Genomic DNA, 21,054 nt, shown 5'->3' with positions numbered 1-21,054 from the left:
ATTCACACTTACCTACCTTTGCTTCCATACAACTTCAGAGAACATGTGCCCTTCATTTAATGCTATGCCTGCCTCCCTGCTGCCATCCTCCCCAAGTCATGGACTCTAACCCTCTGAATTTAAGCCCCAAATAAAATTTATTTTTAAATTTTCCTTGGCCATGACAACTCTTCATAAATGTGCCTGTTATCCCCCCTCTCTCTTGCATGCTTCTTCCATAGCATAGCTCTGGTTTTTCAGCCTTCACCCAAAATGTCTTATAAAGTCACCCTCTGGTAAGGGTTTGTGTGTACATCCTGGATACTTGCTCTATTAACTACTTACAATGTCTTCAACACAGTCAATAAGTGTAACTGAGAAGTAATTATAAAAATTAACAGCTCCATATAGCAAAAGAGGCAATGACCATGGTGAAAGAACAACCTACACCAAAAATAAACAAAGAAACAAATAAATAAATAAATGAAAACTGTTTATCTTTTAAGATGCTAAATTGAAAAAATGATATTATATAACTTACAGCAATACAAACAGAAATAGCATGAACACAAAGTACAAGCAACATGATTCAGCAGTAAGAAAAGAAGCATGAATCACCTTGGCAAAAAGGATATACTAACGACCACCTACGATATAAAAAGTGTTAAAAACTACCAGTTTTCAAGGCAAGACAAGTGCAAATCAGAAGATGCCATACTATGTGTAGTTTATTTTATTATAACAAATATTTCACATAGGATTCAGTGAATGAATGTGTTTAAGTTGGTTGGATGGCAGGCCATAGTCTGATATGGCTGGTCTGGGCATTATACAAATTGTAAGATATTGATCTGTGGATTGGAAGAGGGTGATATGATAACTGGAGTAATATTTTGAAAGGTTCAGCATTGGTTTTAAACTATATTTTCTATCTCTAGAATTTTGTATGCATCTTAAGGTTTCTGAAGTTCTATTTTAAATAATTTTATCTTGTGTCATAAAGCATTTGCTTTAACAAATAGATTTGAGAAACTAAAATAGAATTTATCTGATTTTTTCCCGACAATTATGTAACTAATGATTCTGACTGCTCATTAAAGCTTCAATGTTGCTTTTCTTTAGTAATTGGATGTTATTCTCAAATTTTTGACACAAGTAGAAATCTTAATAATTATTCTGAATTTATGAGTCTATATGAACCATGAATTTTAGTAGGTTTTTAAGTCTTTATAATGTTGAATATAAATGAAACACATTTACATAAATAATTTTAAATGGAATAGTAATTATTACATATTATTCAAAGTAACACAATTATTCACAGACTTTTACCAAAGTTTAAACCTTAGCTTATTGATGGAAAACCAACATTATGCTGAGATACTTAGTATTACATTCATTATGTAGTGAATACTTAGAAAAGTAAATATAATAGTTCAGAAAGTAAAGAACATTGAATCACACCAGAATGTTCAAGTTCAAGTAATTTTCTAAAATAAATAGACATAACTAGATGAGGAAAATGGGTTTTGTCTCACATCAAATATATAAGGACACAGAAAAAGATATCACCTTAGTATCCATTGGTGTGTGTAAAATAAGATTTTTTTAAAGAAAATGAAGCATATGTTCTTATATACTTTTGATCACAAAAGCATAGTGTAATTTGGACTTACCTGGACAATGGACACATTTATATTTTATTGACCCTCAGAAAGAACATAGCTGATGAGAACATGCTTACTTAGTATGTCCCAATGATTCCATGTGATAACGTCATGGTTCTAAGGAGTGGGTGAGAATGAGGAACATAATGCTTAAATGCTAACTAAAAACTAAGGCATTTCCACAGAGACTATGCTTTTCTCCCAGAGATGTTAGGCATCCTTAAGGCAATGCATTTTAAAGTAACTTTTAGAGGTTTTATACTATGCTGTATTCATGAATGATCCTCTCTGAATTCTAAAACAAGTAGGTGTTTTGGAGGCTTCTGATTTATGCCTCCTGTCTTCTCCCTCTTTCCTCAATTTAAATGACAACAATACCATCCTTTTAATGGGTCTTTTACTTTGTATCCAGTAGGTTATTTTCCTCTGCATTTGTGGAAACAGAATATAATTCATTTTTATGATAGAGAAACATGACTTAAGTATTTATAACATGCATGTACATGTGCACAGTTGACATCAGCACAATCATATGTAATGCTACCTGACATTTCCCAACCCTCCCACTTACTACTCCCCAAAAGTCACTGTTGTCAACATTTCCTTGCACACACTGAAGTTTACTATTTCACACTGGTCCAGCTTACTCTGAGTGGTAGGTTCTGGATACTGGATGCTTTCTCATAGACCTTATGGGGTCTGCTGAGAATGCAAAACATTTAATCTTATCTACTGAATGACTGTGTGTGTGTGCCAAGTACGTACAGAACATAATTACCATATTTTCTTAACAAGTACTGGATTATCCTTTGTAAAAAGCAGGCAATAACAGTTCACAAAATGGTGAAGTAATTTGCAAAAAAAAAAAAAAAAAATCACTATAATGAACAGAAAAAACAAATTTTGAACCATCCCTTTTGTTATCAAGTTTAGGGCTTTTTCTGCTAAAAACAAATTTGTGTAGGAAAATATAAACGTCCTAAAGAAAACATATTTTATTTTTAAAGACCAAATACTGCCACCAATTTCCTGTAATAGACTGTCCTCAACTGTTGTTATCTGACTTTCTTTCTTAGTATGTTGGACATTCATTGAACACTCAAAAGCATATGTTTAACAATAAATTTTTTATGAAGAAGAAATAGTACCAGTGATACTAGAAGCTTTATAATACAATATGTTCCCTGATAGCAAGGGTAATTCACTTTTCTCTTCATCAAAATATCTTCCATGGTTTAAAGGATATTTCTCATATATTACTTTGGTACTTTAAAAAAAAAATGAAGAGCTAGAATAAATCATAATTTTTCAGGCCGGTGAGGCAATCGGTGGGCAAACCCACCCTTCTAGCAATCAAGAAGAACTAAATTCCACTTCACAAAGTTCTTACAAGGTAGGGAAGGAAAAACTATAAACCATCCTCGGGTTTCCACAGGAACACACACATACACACAAACTAGGTGGGGGGTGAGGGGAATGCATGCAAAAAAACAAAATAAAATGAGTACTTTTCTTTTGGTTATTTGATGGACCCTGTGAGAGCTCAATGCCCCAGTGTCGGGGAATGATGTGGTGTGGAGATGGAAGGGAGTGGAAGGGTGGGGGAGACACTCTCATAGAGGCAGGTGAGGGGGGATGGAATAGGCGGGTTCTATAGGGGAAACCGGGAAAGTGAATAACATTTGAAATGTAAGTAAAGAAAATATTCAATTAAAAGAATAAATAAAAGAAAGGTTCTCATTATTCACACTGTCAGTCATAGAGAAAGTTAATCTATGCAAAGATGATGAAGGAAAATATCACCACATATTCAAATGCAAGAAACAACAAGGAAAATGAGTGATGGGAAGTTTAGGATTAACATTAGGTGTGAAGAGCTGAGGTCTATAGGTAGCAGAATAAGAGGAAGGACAGAGGATAGGAGAAGAGGATAGGACTCAACTTCTTAGCAGAAATCTCATTGAACAGAGAATCAATTAAAGAAATCTGTGGGGCAGTAGCCATAGGCAAGAGTACTTGGGGCCCTGAGACAGATGCAGAAATGCAAAATCAACCAAGCACTGTGTTTGCTTTTGGTTGTTACAGTTTAGGGAAGACACATAATGCAGATTGGGCGAAGCCAGGAATAGATAAGATTTCTGCATTACATCTATATTTTACCTAAACAAAACAAGCAAACATACATGGAAGCATGCCCCAGACTGCAAACCATGGTTCTGTAAGTTCTGCCTGCCATAGCCATGGACTTCTTTAATAGATTGTTCATTCAGTTTATCACTTCATGCTTTCAAAGAAAATACAGGGTGGTGAATATTATAAATATTAAAGTAATTATTAAAGAACATAAAATAAATGTCTAGAGACTCCTCTCTACAAGTTCATACCTCTAATAGAATTTTACTGTTATCTGTTTCCCGTCTGCTTTTATAAATATAGAATGGGAAAATAGCTACAAATTCCACGTTTGATATATTCATTCCTCAGATAAAGCTATGGTGCTTTGAAACAAAATGCTATGCAAAAGTGAAAAATCATAAATCATTATTATATCATTAAAAGTTAAAAGGCTATGACAGAAATTTTAAAAATTCAGCCTGTGCCTTCCAGAGCCATCGGTCACACTAAGGAAAACTGAGAGGCTACCTTTAAGATTTCTGCATCATATTCTAAAAAGATGTAGGTTGCCATGCAAGACATAGGCAATGCAACTTGTGATGAATATGGCCCGGACTATATTAAAATCCTTCACTGCAGTTCTTCTGTTCAGTGGAGAATATAAGGATGGGTAGTCACACTGGTTAGCAGAACTCATTACAGACACACTAAATTATGCATTAAAGAGCTACTTTAGAATGCAGAGGGACATTAAGTTGCTTGATGAAACCTGAATTTTGCCTGAGCTTATGCCATTATTACAGATACTCCTTTGCTTGGCACTGCAGGACTATAATAAATGAATCGGCCAAAGGTCAAAGTGCTTATCTAATTAATGGCTTCCTTCTCTCCCTCCTCCCCTTTCTTCTCATTAATATTATAAAAGCAATATGTGCATATTATAAAAGATTAAAATAGTATTATAGAATATAAAATGAAAGGCCAGAGATTCTTCTTTACCAATTCGTAATTCCAATAGGATTTTACCACTATCAGTTTCTTGTCTACATTTATAAATATAAAATGGAAATTGTCTAAAAATCTTTTACTTGACATATTTTTCAGATAGGTAAAAATGTGACACTTAGGAACAAAATTTTATGCTACATAAAAATCATAATGCATTAGATACTCCTTGCAATTTAAAAATAAATTACATTATAATTTTTAAAAACTTATTCAAAGAGTAGAGGACAAAGTCCAGCCTACAGTCCACAATAATGTCCACCACAGCAAGATATTCCCAATGGTACAATACTGACCCCTATGTATTAAGGATACCCAACAGTTGTCTTATTATTATTAGGGCTTTTCAATATCAAAAGCATTTGTGCTTGATATCTGTCTAACCATGGCTAATGAGGCCATATACCCAATGGCTGCCAGTTTTTTAACAGTATATAACTAACTGTATATGACTATATTTTAATTACTTATCTCTATACCCCAAAATAAGTGTGGTCTAGTTCCTCATCAAATATACTCTTTTCCCAGCAGATGGAGAATATTCAAAGGTACACAACTGGTTGAAATGCAGAAAAGAAGTGACTGTAGAGTTTCCATCTCCAGTTTCTACATCTATAATTAAGGCTGAGAGACTGTAAAATCCAAAAGCCCAGGATGTCTCATGTGAGACAGTGTCTTCTGAAAGTGAAATAGAAGATGTACACATGAAATATCAAAAACGTGGTTCACTAAACAAGATGTGCATAATGATAACACCAGGCAATATATCAACACGGATAGAGGAAAATCTCACTGAGATCCACGTATAGATGAAGAGCCAGAGGCAATTAATCACTCCTGAGAGAAGAATAATTCTTCCCCATGAGCTGATGCTTCTGATAAATCATCCAGTTCTAAATTACCAACTCTAAAAAGTATACTTTGGAGTAACCATAAATGAACTCAGTAGGCTGCATTTATACACAGATACATATGAGTGTGTGTGTGCGTGTATGTGTGTGTGTGTGTGTGTGTGTGTGTGTGAAAAACAATAATTATTAAAGAAGAAGCCATGAATTTGCATGGGAATGGTTGAGAGATATGAGAAAATTTGAAGTTGGAGAAGGGAGGGATGGAAATAATGTAAATATCATACATATGCATGAAATATTAAATAAGACAATGAAAAATAGAAGCCAGAAACACAATAGGAAGAATTTATGATCATAAACAAAGTCAAAATAAGTCATTTATCTGACTCATAATTTGTAAGGGGAGCTTAACAAATCCTGAAAATAATTCAGTCCTATACACAAGTTGACACCAGGTAATAAGATCTGTCAGAAATAGTCAAGCTAAGAGGGGGGGTTGAAGATCTAAGGAAGATATAGTGACAAGCTGATAATTTTGATAAAATGATTAGGAGTTAATATACTATACCTCACAGTAAAGTGGTGAGGCTTTCCAGCATCAAAGGAAGTCATTAGTGAATGGTATCTAGAGGAAAATTCTTACACATGCATCCTGGCTACTTTTATGTGAATTAGACACAACCTAGGGCCATCTAAAAGGATTTAACCTCATTGAGAAAGTGCCTCCATAAGATAAGGTCATAAAGCATTTTCTTAGTTAGATATTGATTAGGGAAGTTCTAGTCCAAGGTGGGTGGTGCCATCCCAACACTGGTCCTAGGTTTTATAGCAAAGCAGGCTAAGTAAAGTCATGAAGATCAAGCCAGTAAGTAGCAAGGCCTCTGTATTAGCCTCTGACTCAAGATTCTTGCCTGCTTGAGATCCTGTCCTGACATGCTTTGATGATCAACTGTGATGTGGCCTTGTAAACAAGTAAACCTATCCTTCCTCAACATGCTTTTGATTTATGGCATTTCATTGTGGCAACAGAAACCCTAAGTGGGACGTCTAAGAAACATCTAAGGAAGAAGATACCAAACAGAATCGAACAAATAATTACAGTGGGAAGAGAGTGGTATCTTTTAGATGAAAGGATCACTCTGGTTTCTTACGACAGTAGATGGGCTTTTGGCTAGTACTTTACATAGATCTATGTATTATTTTTACTTTGGGGACTGGGGTGTCAGAAATACTGCCCTTAAAGAGAAATGCTAAAAATACATTTACTTTTTTCTATTTCTATGAATGTTGAAATTATTTTAATAGTACCTGATTTATTAATATTTGGCTTTGCTCTTTTAATGTGTTAGTACCTTGTATATTCAAAAGTCTCAAACATAATTTAAAAGAAAAATACAAACAAATAATGAGATAAATCAAAAGATATTACAAAATAAAAGGGAATAGCTTGCTAAAATACAGAAATACTTTTGAAAACATACTTAAAATTGGAAATATAAGTCGAATATATTTAGAATTGGCAGCAATTTGGAAATAGTTTTACCTGTGGATCCATACTACTCCTGGGCATATGTCCAAAAGATGCTTCAACATATTATAAGGACACATGCTCAATTATAAGGAAACATGCTGTACTATGTTCATAGCAGCCTGATTTGTAAGAATCAGAACTGAAACAACCCAGATGACTCTCAACAGAGGAATGGATACAGAAAATGTGGTATACTTACAGAATGGAAGCTACTCATCTATTAAAAAAGACTTTATGAAACTCTTAGGCAAATGGATGGGGATATTTGCAATGTAAATAAATACAATAACCAATAAAGAAAATAAAAAAATACCTTCTATGTCTGATTTCTCAAAATCAAAGCAATCTTTGAATTTATAATTATTTTTTTCATATCTATGGGAGGTGATTTTTCACTACTTTTCCCTAGTCGCCACCTTTTACTTTGCCACAGATAGCAAGATTTTTTTATAGTTTCAGTTCTTTATATAAGATTTTGTTATTTATGTATGACCTAACAACTCTCTCCCACATAGGATAAGTAATAACCACAGTACTTAAAATAGCAAAATAGAAGAAAAAAACTGTACATAACACTGCTGTACTATTTGCTTTGGAAATAAGAGCATCTCTGTTTGTAGTATCAATTTACTTCCTAAACGTTTTAGACCTGAGATTGATTGGATCATCAGACACAAAAGCACATATACTGAGAACCAGCAGCATTGTTAGTTTTGATTGCTTCTTCATTAATTTTTTTCTGCTACTGAAGATTAAACTCAGACACTCTCAAATATTGGAGAAGCATTTTTATCACTGAGCTACACCTCAAAAGTTTCTCCAATGCATTTCTCAAAGAAGTTCACATAATGTGTTTGTTATGACATTTAGCCCCTTTCTTCACCCTTCTCTGGTCCACATTACCAGCACAACATTGCCCTCCCCCTTTTGTTAACCCATCATGTTCATTTGCCACTGACCATAAACTCTTGGATGTGTGGCCACCTACCAGGGACCATACCTTAAAGAAAATTGACCCTCTCTTCTTTATCCCTATCTATTGACAATAGCTACTTAGCTGGAGCTGGAACTTCTTGCCTACCTCTATACTCCATGCAGGGATTTTGTCTGATCTCAGCTTGAACAGCTGTCCATACTCTTTCTGCTATGAATTTATATGGATAAATTCACATATTGAATTAATAAGTGTACTTTCAAAATTGCTCAGCAGTCTACAGAAAAAAATGTTTCCTTGAGGCCATTCACCACATCTGGCTTTTAAAATCTTTCTGAGCTCTCCTTTAAAATTATGTCTGAGCCATGGGAGGAGGGGTTGTGATATACTTGTTCCATTTTGGACTGAACACTCTCTAGTCTCTTATTCTCCGAACATTGGTCAGTTGTTGCTCTCTGTGTTAATTTCCATCTCCTGCAAAAGGAGATGTCTATAACTAGGCGTCAGTTTAATACTATCCCCAGTTATCAGAGAAAAGGCAGAATAAAACCTAGAGGTTGTTGGGCACAGCATTGGTGCAAAATACAGATGTTGACTTTTGGTGTGGGCTTTAAATCTAAGCTGAAAGCCATTGGTAACTCACATGTGATTCATGCTCTCTTGGGGAAATGCAAATTAAAACTACATTGAGATTTCCTAGTACTGCAAACAGAATGGCAAAGAAACAAACAACCCAAATTAAAGACAGCCTATGCTGGTACAGATATAGAAAAAGGAAAACACCGTTTGACTGCTAGTAGGATTAAAAACTGATGCAGCCACTTTGAAAATCAATGCAGATGTTCCTTTAAGAGCTAGAAAAAGATATTTCTCTTTGGCATGTATCTACTGTAATACCTGCGCATCCATGTTCCTTGCTGTTCTGTTCACAATAGTCAGGAAACTGAAACAGTCTAGATGTCCATCATATGATGAATAGAACATGAAAATGCTGTGCATTTACAAAATGGCACAGCACTTGTCTGCTAAGGAAAAGATGAAATTATGACATTTTCATGTAAATAGATAGAACTAGAAACAGTATAGATGAGGTAACACAGACCTAGAATGACAAATGACCATTTTTTCCTCATTTGTGAAGATTAACTTTGAATCTTCAGATATGTATGTTCCATTTAGAATTCTTATAAAGGTCAGAAAATTAGGAAAAGGCTGTGTCTATACAGATAAATGAAAGTAGATAAAGGGTTCAAGGAAAAATTTGTAACAGAGTGTGTTAAATGAAAATGGTTATGGGGGGGGCAGGATTTAAGATAGACTATATGGACAAATACATAATATTAAAAACACTTAGAAAAATGCATATGTAAAATTGCCACTGGAGAAATTTTACACACATACAGACATCCATAAATATACACATATACAAATATATACATTATATACATGAAGTAGAATTTAAATGGAATTATCCATAATGCTCAACAATGCTCCTACCAAACACATAAGGCTAACAAATACTAAATTTAGTGCTAGAATTTGGTTACCTATCTTGGATCTGTTGGCTAGTGTATTCCCTTAGAACTTCTAACATTAGAGGCCATTGTATTTGTTCATGGTTACCATCTAGAACAATGGTTCTCAATCTTTCTAATGCTGTGACCCTTTAATACAGTCCCTCATGTTGTGTTAAACACCAAGCACAAAATAGCTTTTGTTGTTACTTCATAACTGTACTTTTGCTACTATGATGAATGATAATGTAAATATCTGTGTTTTCTGGTGATTTTATGTGACCCCTGTGAAAGGATTATTTGACCCCCAAAGGGGTCATGGCCTGCAGACTGAGAACTACTGCTCTAGCATTTGAGAGCAAGGTCCCATTCCTGAAAATATCACATAAATGTGTCGTAGAATGTGAAGAAATCAAGGAGATACAGACCTAGAAGCCTTAGATCTAATGAGTAAGTTTTAGAGACTTGGATGTGATATGCATGCTACTAGAGGAGAAAAATTATCAATCTTACCCAACTGTGAAAACTGCAAGCTGCAGTGACTTGTCTGGCAAGATATGTTTAATCATTTGTACATTTGAAAAATGCTGAAACATGGCCATGCTAACTGACTCAGGTAGACCTTGAACCTACTGTGTAGTTCAGAGAGTCACTGAAGTTGGGAATCTTCTTGCTCCATCTTCTGGAGAAGGTGGCATACCCACCTGTATCACAATGCTCAGTTCAGTTTCTGACTTCGTGTGTTTATTTCTGTGTCCCTTTCATTCTTATTTTCCTTTGTATTCTACAGTGTTATATGATTGTTAATATAATAGACTTTGACCCTTGCAGCTGAGTGTATGATTTACATTTTTTAAAATTTACAACTACTATTCGTATTGCTTTTCAGATAGATATTAACTGAATATTAACTCCACTGTTCTCTGCTATCTAAACTAATTCATTTGATGTACATTCCCATGTCTGCCTTCTGTTCTTAAGCTTTCTCCTTTCTTCCTCAATGTATCCATGTGTTGTCGCTGTGGTAGAATTTTATTTATAGGTACCCTTCGGGAACTTTTCAGTTTATGTGAGAAAAAAGACATTTATCTCAGCACAATTCTGAAAATATCTGAAAGAGAGGTGAGGAATCCAACCTTTTTCAGTCAGAGGTTTTGGATAAGAAATTCAGAGGCTCATACCTTACCAGAATGAATCCTGTTAGAGTTTTGTTAGAGATATGAATAACTGGTGTGTTATTCTCATATTGTCTTCATTAATTTAGGGTTTTATTAATTTTACATATATATTATTTCTTTTCTTTTTTTCATTTTGCTGTTTTACAACAATGCTTTTGTATTTTATTTATTTATATTCTAATAGTTGCTACCCACTCCTGCCCCTGACCTCCATCCCACAGTTCCATGTCACATTCCTCATCCCCCTTGCCTCTCAGTTGATTCTTCCCTCCACCACTAGGGCTCCTCCTTCCCTGGGGCCTCAAGTCTCTAGAGAAATCTTCTCCAACTAAGGCCAGACAGGCAAACCTCTTCTTTACATGTGCCAGGGGCCTCAGCTGACCTGTCTATGCTACTGGTTGGTGGCTCAGTCTCTGTGAGCTCCCTGGAGTCTGTATTAGTTGAGTCTACTGGTCTTCCAGTGGGCTCACTCTTCCTTTCAGCTTCTTTAATCCTTCCCCTAATCAAAGCATAGGGGTGTCTGACTTTAGTCTATTGGGTAGATGCAAGTTTTAGCCTCTGTGTCAGTCAGCTGCTCCTAGGGCCTCTCAGAGGACAGCTATGCCAGGCTCACATCTGTAAGCACATCACAGCATTAGTATTAGTGTCAGGACTTCAAGCCTCCTCTTAGATGGATCCCAGGTTATGCCAGTCTCTTCTTCATTTTTGTCCTTGTCATTCTTTTATAAAGGAACAATTCAGGGTCACAAATTTTTATTATGTGTTAGTAATCCTGTCCCTCCACTTGAGACCCTGTCTTTCTACTGGAAGTGGACTCAGAGTTCCCTGTCCCTAATATTGGGCATTTTGGTTATGCTCACCCCAAGTGAGTCCTGAGAATCTGTCACCTGATGATTCTCTGGTATCTTCTAAAGTTCCAGCTTCCCCCTCCCACCCCTCCCCCCCCCTGAATTCTTATTTCCATTTCTTCTCTTGGCTTTCTGGATTTCTTTCCTGTCTCCACAGCCCAAATCTGATGTGTTCCCCCTTTCCCTTCTCTCACCCAGATTCATTTCTCCCTCTGCCTCCATGTTTATTTCCTTCCCCCTTTTAGGTAGGATTGAAGCCTCCTAACTTGGACCTTTCTTATTTTTACACCTCTTACCATCTGTAGGTCTTTATAAATGGCTTAGCAGATATTCATGTCAGGATACAGACCTTAAGAACAATGGAACCAGACTTCTAGATCTCCTCTTAGCACTTGATTTCCAATCTTGAGAGAGATGTGGAAACTTTGCCTTGAGGATGTTTTTTTATTCTTTTTCTATAAACTTGTCTATTTTGTCTTGATGCGGGTGAATTTCTCAACTTGCAATCGGATAAAGTAATCCACATAAGGTGTTGTGAAGAACCACCTACTGTTGTATCTTTTATGTAAGTACCAAGGTATAGTGCACTGCTTAAATTTGTGCCAGATAACTCATCCAAAGATGTCCCTTCTCCAAAAACCAGGTCTTGGTTTCTTCTTAACTGGTCTACAGAAGCCTTAAGGCATCTTCCCTCTCCTGGACAACTTTATCTAAGGCATTCATGGAATCGGACACTTTTTCTAACCACTCTGCACCACTGGCAATCTCTGAGGCTTGTCCCCCTGCTCTAGCATTAGAAGCATGTCTTTATTTTCTTTCTCTTCAGTAGGACTTACCAAAGTTTATGTAAGTCTTCATTACTTTGGTTGCTCAGACGTTGGGAGGTCCAGGAAGCCCCAGATTTGACTGTTTCTTTCCCCCAGTTCTTTGGGTCATCAAAATTTTTTTCTATTCCTTTCTTTGACAGAATGGTATAAAGTAATTTATATTGGAGGGAAGGTGTGACATGTGATGTGTTCTTACGCAACGTACTAAGAAAAGAGCTGCAATCAGAGTGAGCAGGGACCTTGGGATTTACTAGGGAACTTTCAGCCTTCAGGAACACTAAGGCTCTTGTATAAACACCCACTAGACTGTTGGTAGCCATGTTTCTAATGTAGATTGACTGTGTCAGTCATATATTATTTCTATAGTTAAACATGTTTGCAATATTTATTACTGTGAATGTGCTTCCATGTCCTTGTCTTCACCTTTGTTCTCATCCTCCTCTTCATCTTCCTCATCCTCATCCTCTTCCTTGTCTTCCTATTACTACTCTTCCCCTTTTCATTCTGTTCTTTTCCTTTTCTTCCTCAATCTCCCTCTTTCTCTCCACCTTCGTCTTTCTGTTTTGAGGATTACCGATCACATTAGAGATGCCCATAGAAAACTGTATACATGTTTAAACTATCACTTACATAATGTACAAAAAAAAAGAAAAAAAGAAAAAAAGAGAAAAGGCTAGAAATAGGCTAAACCTAGATAATCATCTAATGGTATAATACAATTAATGCTGTTGCTAAAGAATTAAAAGCATTAAGCAGTTAATTGCTACACTAGAAGGAGATGTACAGGAATAAGAACTAACTAGTAATTTTGAGTTACTCAAAGAGATGACTAGTAGACACAGTGGAAAAACATAAAGGATATGTAAAGCTTAAATATATTATAATGAGTTATTTAGTTATAATGTATATTAGAATACATATGAACATGTATGTTGAATATAATTACATGTGTACACAAAGAAATATATCCACAGGACGCAGGCCTGGTGAGACTGCACTGCGAGTAGCCAGGGCACAAAGAGGTCTGGGCCGAGCGGGCAGAAAGCATCCCCCCATTGGTTTAGGGGAGCAGGAACTCTGCCTTAGGGACTTGGTTTGCAACCGGATGTCCCTGGCATGTGGACCAAATGCTCAGGCCATTTGCCACCGGGAATAGCAGAGATACAGTGATACAGACCAGGTACATGACAGAGACAGGAACCAATGAGTAACAAGAAAACCACATATAATCACAGACAACAAGATGGCAAGAGGAAAGCAAAAGAACTTACCCAATGTAAACCAAGACCTCCTGGCAACATCAGATCCCGGCTCTCCCATTACTGCAAACAGCAGAATTCCAAACACTCCAGAAAAAGACGACTCAGACCAGAAATCATACCTCAAGATGATGATGGAGATCTTTAAACAAGAATGGGAGGAAAACCATAAAGAATTAGAAGCTTTTAAAGAGGAAACACAAAAAACACTCAAAGAAATAAAAAAAAAAATATAAAAAAAAAAAAAAAAAAAAAAAAAAAACTAGAGGAAAACAGAATCAAAGAGATGAAGGAACTGAAGAAGGAATTTAAAATGAAAGTGGAAACAATAAAGAAAACACTAAAAGAGACAACCCTAGAGGTAGAAAACCTAAAAAAGAAATCAGGAGTCATAGATGCAATCATCTCCAATGCACTACAAGAGATGGAAAAGAGAATCTCAGGGGCAGATGACAACACTGAAAACATAGACAAAACAGTCAGAGAAGATGCAAAAGCCAAAAAGCTCTTAACACAAAATGTCCAGGAGATCCAAGACACAATGAGAAGACCAAACTTAAGGATAATAGGAATAGAAGAGGGCAAAGAATATCAACTAAGAGGCACAGTAAATATCTTCAACAAAACCGTAGAAGAAAACTTTCCTACCCTTAGAAATGAGATGACCATGAGCATAAAAAAAAAAAAAAAGCCTACAGAACTCCAAAAAGAGTGGAACAGAAAAGAAATTCCTCCCAACACATAATAGTCAAAACGCCAAGTGCCCAAAGCAAAGAAAGAATACTAAAAGCAGTAAGGGAAAAGTTCATGTGACATATAAAGGCAGACCAATAAGAATCACAAAGGACTTTTCAAAAGAGACTATGAAAGCTTGAAGATCCTGGACAGACATCATGCAGAACCTAAGAAAACATAAGTGTCAGCCCAAGCTGCTATACCCAACAAAACACTCAATCACCATAGAAAGAGAGAACAAGATATTCCAGGACAAAAATAAATTTACACATTATCTGACCACAAACCCAGCACTACAATGAATTACAGGTGGAAAACAAAATACAAGGAGGTAAACTACATCCTAGTAAAAATAAGAAAACTCCTAAGCAAGAAAACCAAAAGAAGAAAGACACACAGGCACAATTCTACCTCTAAAAGCAAAAATAACAGGAAACAGCAACAACTATTCCTTGATATCTGTTAACATAAATTGACTCAATTCCCCAATAAAAAGACATAAGCTATCAGACTGGATACAAAAACAGAATCCAGAATTTTACTGCATATAGGAAACTCATCTCAGAGACAAAGACAGACACTATCTCAGAGTAAAAGGTTGAGAAAAAGCAAATGGCCCCAAGAAACATGCTGGAATAAGCATTCTAATATCAAATAAAGTAGACGTTCAACCAAAAGTTATCAAAAAAGATAAGGAAGGACACTTTTTACTCATTACAGGGAAAATTTGTCAGGAGGAACTCTCAATCCTTAACACATATGCTCCAAATACAAGAGCACCCATATACATAAAAGAAACCCTACTAAAGCTCAAAAAAATATATTGCACCCCACACAATAATAGTTGGAGACCTCAATACCCAACTCTCATCAATGGACAGATCATGGAAAGAGAAACTGAACAAAGACACAGTGAAATTAGCAGAGGTTTTGAACCAATTGGAATTATTAGATATCTACAGAATATTTCATTCTACAACAAAAGAATATACCTTCTTCTCAGCACCTCACGGCACCCTCTCAAAAACTGACTATATAATCGGTCACAAAACAAGCCTCAATAGATAAAAGAAGATTGAAATATTCCCATGCATCCTTCCAGATCACCATGGTCTAAGGCTGGTGTTTAATAACAACAAAGACAACAAAAATCCCATATATACATGGAAACTAAACAATGTTCTATTAAACGATAGCATTGTCAAAGAAGAAATAAAGGAAGAAATTAAGGAGTCTTTAGAATTTAATGAAAATGAAAACACAACATACCCAAACCTATGGGATGCAATGAAAGCAATACAGAGAGGAAAACTCATAGCTTTGAGTCCTTCCAAAAAGAAACTGGAGAGAGCATACACTAGCAACTTGACAGCACAGTTGAAACCTCTAGAACAAAAGAAAGCAGATACGCCCAAGAGGAAAAGAAGGCAAGAATTAATCAAATTCAGAGCAGAAATTGACCAAATAGAAACAAAAAAAAAAAAAAAAAAAAAAAAACCATTGAAAGAATCAACAAAACCAAGAGCTGGTCCTTTGAAAAAATTAACAGGATTGATAAACCCTTAGCTAGACTAACTAGAGGGCCAAGAGAGAGTACTCAAATTAACAAAATCAGAAATGAAAGTGGAGACATAATAACTGAAACTGAGGAAATTCAAGGTATTATCAGATCCTACTACAAAAGACTATATTCAACAAAGCTGGGAAATATGGAGGAAATGGATGAATTCCTAGACAGATACCAGTTACTAAAGTTAAGCCAGGACCAAGTAAACCATCTAAATAGTTCCATCACACCTACAGAAATAGAATCAGTTATCAAGAGCCTGCCAACTAAAAAAAGTCCAGGTCCAGAAGGGTTCAGTTCATAATTCTAACAGACATTTATTGATGACCTAATACCACTACTCTTCAAATTATTCCACAAAATTAAGTCAGATGGAACACTATATAATTCATTTTTCGTGGCCACAATGAACTTTGTTCCTAAACCACACAAAGACCCTACAGGGAAAGAGAACTTCAGACCAATCTCACTAATGAGTAAAAATATTCAACAAAATCCTTGCAAACCGAATCCAAGAACACATCAAAACGATCATTCACCATGATCAAGTAGGTTTGATTCCTGTGATGCAGGGATGGTTTAGTTTACCGAAATCCATCAACATAATCCACCACATAAATAAACTCAATGAAAAAAACCACATGGTCATCTCACTTGATGCTTAGAAAGCATTTGACAAAATTCAACACCTTTTCATGTTAAAAGTTGTAGAAAGAACAGGAATCCAAGGTCCATACCTAAACATAATTAAAGCAATATACAACAAACTAATAACCAACACCAAAATTAACTGTGAGAACCTTCAAGCAATCCCACTGAAATCAGGGACTAGACAAGGCTGCCCACTCTCCCCCTAACTATTCAACATAGTACTGGAAGTCCTGGCCAGAGCAATTAGACAGCAAAAGGAAATCAAAGAGATACAAATTGGAAAGTAAGAAGTAAAAACATCACTGCAGATTACATGATATTGTATGTAAGTGACCCCAAAAATTCTACCAGAGGAGTTCTACAGCTGATAAACAAGATAAGCAAAGTAGCTTGATATAAAATTAACTCAGACAAATCAGTAGCCTTCCTCTAGTCAAAGGACAAACCTGCAGAGAAAGAAATTAGAGAAAAGATACCCTTCACAATAGTCACAAACAATATGAAATACCTTGGTGTGACTCTAAGCAAGTGAAAGACCTGTTTGACAAGAACTTCAAATCTCTAAAGAAGGAAATCGAGGAAGATCTCAGAAAATAGAAAGATCTCCTCATGCTTATGGATTGGAATAATCAACATTGTAAAAATGGCCATCTTACCAAAAGCAATCTACAGATTCAAATCAATCCCCATCAAACTTCTAACCCAATTCTTCATAGAGTTGGAAGGAGCAATGTACAATTTCATCTGGAATAACAAAAGACCTAGAATAGTGAAATCCATCCTCAACTACAAGAAAACATCTTCAGGAATCACTATCCCTGACCTCAAGCTATATTACAAGGCAGTTGTGCTGAAAACTGCATGGTACTGGTACAGAGATAGGCACGTGGATCAATGGAATAGAATAGAAGATCCAGAAATGAGCCCTCATGTATATGGTCACCTGATTTTTGACAAAGGAGCTGTAAACATTCAATGGAAAAAGGACAGCCTCTTCAACAAATGGTGTTGGTCCAACTGGCACTCAGCATGCAGAAGAATGAAAATAGACCCTTTATTTCCTTGTACAAAGCTCAACTACCAGTGGATCAAAGATCTCCACATTAAACCAGGTACACTGAAACTATTAGAAGAGAAAGTAGGGAAAACCTTAGAACACATAGGCACAGGAGAAAATTTCCTGAACAGAACACCAATGGCTCATGCTCTAAGGTCAAATATTGACAAATGGAACTTAATGAGATTGCAAAGTTTCTGTAAGGCTAAGGACACTGTCAAGAAAACAAAATGGCAGCCAACAGATTGGGAAAAGATCTTTACTAACCTCACATCTGATAGAGGACTAATATCCAAAGTATACAAAGAACTCAAGAAGTTAGCCACCAGAGAATCAAACAATCGTATTAAAAAATGAGGTACAGAGCTAAACAAAAAGTTCTCAATTGAGGAATATCAAATGGCTGAGAAGCATCGAAGGAAGTGCTCAACATCCTTAGTCATCATGGAAATGCAAATCAAAACAACCCTGAGATTCCACCTCACACCAGTCTGAATGGCTAAGATCAAAAATTCAGATGACAGCAGATGCTGTTGAGAATGTGGAGAAAGAGGAACACTTCTCCACTTTTGGTGGTGTTGTAAACTGGTACAACCACTCTGGAAATAAGTCTGGTGTTTCCTCAGAAAATTGGACATAGTACTATCTGACTACCCAGTTATTCCAGTTCTGGGCATTTACCCCAGAGACGCTCCAACACACAACAAAGACACATGCACCACAATGTTTATAGCAGCTCTATTTATAATAGCCCGCAGCTGGAATGAACTCATATGTCCTTCAGTAGATTAATGGATACAAAAAAATGTGGTATATTTACACAATGGAGTACTACTCTGCTATCAGAAACAATGACTTTATGAAATTCTTAAGAAATCTAGAGAATATCATCCTGAGTAACGTAACCCAGTCACAAAAGAATAGACATAATATGTAGTCACTGATAATGGCATACTAACCCCAGAAAGCTTTGAACACCCCAGAAACAACTCACAGACTATATGAAGTTCAAGAAAAACAAAGGTAAGAAAAATCATCTTTACACACCAAGAAAACTTTGACTATTTCTAGGTTACATCTTGTTTTACATGTACTTTATGTTCATTGTAACTAGTAAGATTTTAATGCAAACTTTTAAACTATCAAACCTTTAAACAAATCAAGTACTGACAAAAATATATTTATATAGTTTTATGCAAAATGCTTTTAAAATCTGTACATTTATCTGTTTTTAAAATAAAGTTGTTCAATTAAAATAGAGCCAGAAAACAAAAAAGATAAAGAAAAATATCTATATAATCATAAAAGAAATACTATATGTAATGAAATTAATACATTTATTTTTAATAAGAATAATTTTAATAAAATAGAAAAGGATAAAAAAATATTAAATATGTAAAACTCTTATTTTGGAGATATAAGAAGACTAAATTGTTACTATCATTCATAATATTATTCTAAAGAAACAGAATCTATCATATGCAGGGTATTTTTTTGGACAAGCTGTATTGTGTATTAAGAAATAGTTGAGGAATTTATTCTATGTAGAATTATTCTGATACATAGAAAATTAATTAAAATCTAAATTGTATCACTTTATGATGTACTAGCACTAATTATGATTACTGGTTCCAATGCATCCAATGTAAAAACTATAGCAATTCTTCCTTGTAGGCTTGATGGTAGAAAAGCACCACCTATGGACCATAACTGCTCAAAATATTGGACAGGAAAATGATCCAGTTTCTAAATCTGAATCTAATTGCACCAATTCTACAGAAAACAAAGATGTCTCAAAGGCAGCATGGGGAATCAGTCTGCAACCTCCTGAGGGGAATAACTCTACAGGTCAGATATACACTGTCTTGAAGATGAATTTTTAAAGCAACACAAGAAATGTGGGAGCGCCTGCTTATTTAGAGTGACTGACACAAGGAGTAATTGTAGATCTCAGTTTGAAAAAAGCTCACATTTTAAAACTTAAACAGATAAGGAACCTCTAACTGTCTGGATACCAATTACATTTAAGAAATAATTGCTGTTTTGTACATCTCTCAATAGTGTGATAATTATGTTTAAAAGTCATTATCTGAACTATATTTTTAAATGCTTCAATAACACATTCTGTTAATACAGTAAAGAAGGAAAGGGCAATGTATAGGCATATATATGAAAATAATAGGGATCAGGCAAAATTTTAAAATTTAAAATATCATCATTATTTTATTCATATGGTATTTTGACTGAGCATATGTCTGTGCACTGTATTGCCTATTGGCCACAAAAACCAGAAAAGGACACTGAATCCCCTAAAACTGGATTTATAGATGGTTGCAAACAGCAATTTGGATATTGAGAATAAAACAATGGTCCTCTAGAAAAGCAATTCCTAACTCCTGAGCCATCTCTTTTGTTTTAATTTTGTAATTGGACACGAATTAAATATAAGGTCCAAGACTCTCTACTGTTGCATGATTGTTCATAAAATTAAGGAGGAAGAGAACAAAAAGGAACTCGGTCCTATATAGATTTTCTTTCTCTTTTTCCTTCTTTCCTCTTTCTCCCTCCCTTGCTCCCCATGCCTTCCTTTCCTTTCCTTCCCTCCTTTCTATCATGGTTTCTTTCTGTATCCCAGTAATATGTGTTATTCTCCTCTTGCCTTTAATTCTCAGGAGCTGGGAATGTAAGCATATGCCACCACATTTAGTTTAAATATTGTATTTTATTAACATAACCTCAAATAGATTTTGGATTTTAAATAAATAGCTATTACATTTAATCTGCCCCTTGATTTGCACCAATATAAATTGTTGCATGCTTGGCAATAGTTGTAACAGTTCTTAAGATGCAAAATACTTTCGTAAAATATAGTTTTGTGGATTCAAGGTGGACGCTGAGAAAACTCAGTTCAGATATGGAAGTTTAAAGAAATGGATGGAGAGGGTGGGAATGGCAATGACAGGTTCAAGAGCAGGTGTGGCAAATGGCTAGATAGCCATGAAAATGAATGGAATTCTGCAGCTGACAGATGGAGGAGGTAGGGGCCATCTCCAGGAGGAGACAGAATCCTGGGATAAAGGAGGTATCCAAGCATCAATGAGGGTGACCTTAGCTGTAAGTAACTACAATGGAATAAGGAACCTGAAAAAGTCACATCCTCTAGCCAGGAACTCCAGTGGAGCTACAGAGGAACCAACCTACCCACAAAACTTTCAACCCAAAATTTGTCCTGTTTTCAGCAAATGCACACACAGGGATGGAGCAGAGACAGAAAGAATGGCCAAGCAGTAATCTGCCCTACTTGAGACCCATCCCATGTGTAAGCACAGATCCCTA

General features: G+C 35.7%; 1 pseudogene across 1 annotated transcript; it reads right to left on the bottom strand.

The window, feature by feature from the left end:
- Positions 1-12,089: 12,089 nt before the first annotated feature.
- Positions 12,090-12,769, bottom strand: LOC308431464 (large ribosomal subunit protein uL29m-like; annotated as a pseudogene). Its single transcript has one exon. The product of its transcript is annotated as a large ribosomal subunit protein uL29m-like (transcript).
- Positions 12,770-21,054: the final 8,285 nt, after the last annotated feature.

The sequence above is a fragment of the Micromys minutus genome, assembly GCF_963924665.1.
Source record: "Micromys minutus genome assembly, chromosome: 17".
In the NCBI taxonomy this organism is placed as follows: Eukaryota; Metazoa; Chordata; class Mammalia; order Rodentia; family Muridae; genus Micromys; species Micromys minutus.
This window is presented reverse-complemented; position numbering and strand designations above follow the sequence as displayed.